Source organism: Rhinolophus hipposideros, assembly GCF_964194185.1.
Source record: "Rhinolophus hipposideros genome assembly, chromosome: 9".
Taxonomy (NCBI): domain Eukaryota; kingdom Metazoa; phylum Chordata; class Mammalia; order Chiroptera; family Rhinolophidae; genus Rhinolophus; species Rhinolophus hipposideros.
In genome coordinates this window covers 66,459,942-66,461,843 of record NC_138055.1, presented here as the reverse complement: position 1 = coordinate 66,461,843, position 1,902 = coordinate 66,459,942, and the positions used below count along the sequence as shown (strand labels likewise).

The following is a 1,902-nucleotide window of genomic DNA, read 5'->3' as shown; positions in this document are numbered from 1 at the left end:
GGGTACTTTCTTTCCTGCCGGAGGAGATTGGGAGCGGGGAAAGGCAGACTCATCTTAGAGAAATTGGACTTTGCACAAATTGTCGAGGTCTAGGGACCCAACTGCTTAGACCAGAAACTTTGTATGAAGTTGGAGAAGGATCAGTCAATTAATCTGATGCAGAGTAATACGAGCTATGGGCATTGTGCTCCTGGATTTTTCCCGACAAATGACAACATTGACCCATTAGCTTTGGGCAGAGCTGAAGCTTCATGTGAACTTTGAAGTTTACAACGTTAGGTAGTGAAGAGATCAAGCAGTTCACACTAACTTCCAGGTGCCCAGAATTTTTTTGCTGCCATACTTCTCCTCACCCTACCTTTCCTCTACCTGTACATATTCTCCATGGAAATTTACTTCACGTGTTCTTCTAAAAGTCAAGCAATCCCTACTTTAAAAAGGGTGTCAAGTAGTCAATCTGATAATACAACCAAGCACAGAATTTATGCTCCTGCAGAGACTGCATGCCCATGAAGCTGGCCCTCTGTGTAAGTGCGAGATACATCATGAAAATCCTAGCGTCTATTGTAACTAACACAACTTCTAATCTGTCCTCTGCAACAGCTCTTAAGAGTATGCTTATTAAGATTTTATTTGGAAAAGTGAAATTGTAATTGCAATTATCTTATTTTCTCATAGCTGTCATTGGCTTATTATCTCAGTTCACATTAAAATATATAGCTCTGTTAAAAATTCAGACATTAGTACCAACTAAACCCTAATTTTTGTTAATTTTTCTAAACAACAGATATAAATTCAGACTTTCTAAGAAGAAAAAAAGTTATTTTTCAGTTCTGAGAAAAGGATGAATTTTTTTTTCATGAATAAGTTTTATTTATCACCATGGAAAGTCTGAATTTTGAACAGATTCTTGGATTAGGGACTTATATCCATCAGTTCCTTCAACTTTAGCACCTGTCTCATCCCCAGTAGCTTTTCTAGGACTGCTACCATCACCATGAAGCTCCATGAGTTTTCTCAATTCAAACTTGGGTTTCTTCAGCACTTTGACTTTTCTAACAAAGACATCACGGAGTGGATAAATTGATTAGCAAGCCCTCTCTATGTCTTTTCCAAAGCTATCTTATTGACCACTTCTTTCAAGTCATTTGCACGTCTCGGGTCATGATTTCCTTCATCTTCTTCTGCATTTGGCAGATCTGTGGATGCTGAACACAAAAAGTTTTCCAAATCTGAATGTTGCATTTTTTTGGTAAAACCAATACAGACTAGACGAAGCAAATAACCACCGGTAGTCTTGACATCAATACGAGCTTCAATCACGGTCTGCCATTTTTTGACCGTGGAGCACATTTTGTCACGGGTAAGATCCATGCCATGGAAATTAGTTAGGTAGTTTTTGCCCCAAACATCCTCAGTAATTAGCTTGAATTTTCTAAATGCAATGTCATCATTCTGCAGATTATCTAGGCTCACTTCAAAACACAACCCTTGAGACCATCAGATGTGATTTTGGTTCCTTGAGTTTTTGTGACTACTGTTTTGCCAATATTTCTTATATTGAACATAGCTGGTGCTTTCACATAATACGAGTCTTAGAAAATGAGTCAACCACTTTTTCTTGGCCCCCTTTTCGCCGCCTTTTGTAAGACACTTGTTCTTTCCGATGGCCATGGTGCTGCTCAGAGAGCCAAAGGGCAATAGGATGAAACTTTAATAAGCAGTCTTAGGTCTTAGTTTCTATAAGTTAATGGCATCAGCTTGAATTATCGTTTCAGTGGAAGATTCTTTTGGCCTCATTAATAAAAAATTATGCTTTAGTGGAGGAACCATAGTATTATGCCAAATAACTGCTTCATTGGCCTGATCATTAATAATCACTAGCCAAATAACTAGGGAAAC

The 1,902-nt window shown here is 38.2% G+C and overlaps 1 pseudogene across 1 annotated transcript; it reads right to left on the bottom strand.

Annotated features, from left to right (window-relative positions):
- Positions 1 to 1,472: 1,472 nt before the first annotated feature.
- On the bottom strand, positions 1,473 to 1,674 carry LOC308501918 (small ribosomal subunit protein eS1-like; annotated as a pseudogene). Its single transcript has one exon. The product of its transcript is annotated as a small ribosomal subunit protein eS1-like (transcript).
- Positions 1,675 to 1,902: the final 228 nt, after the last annotated feature.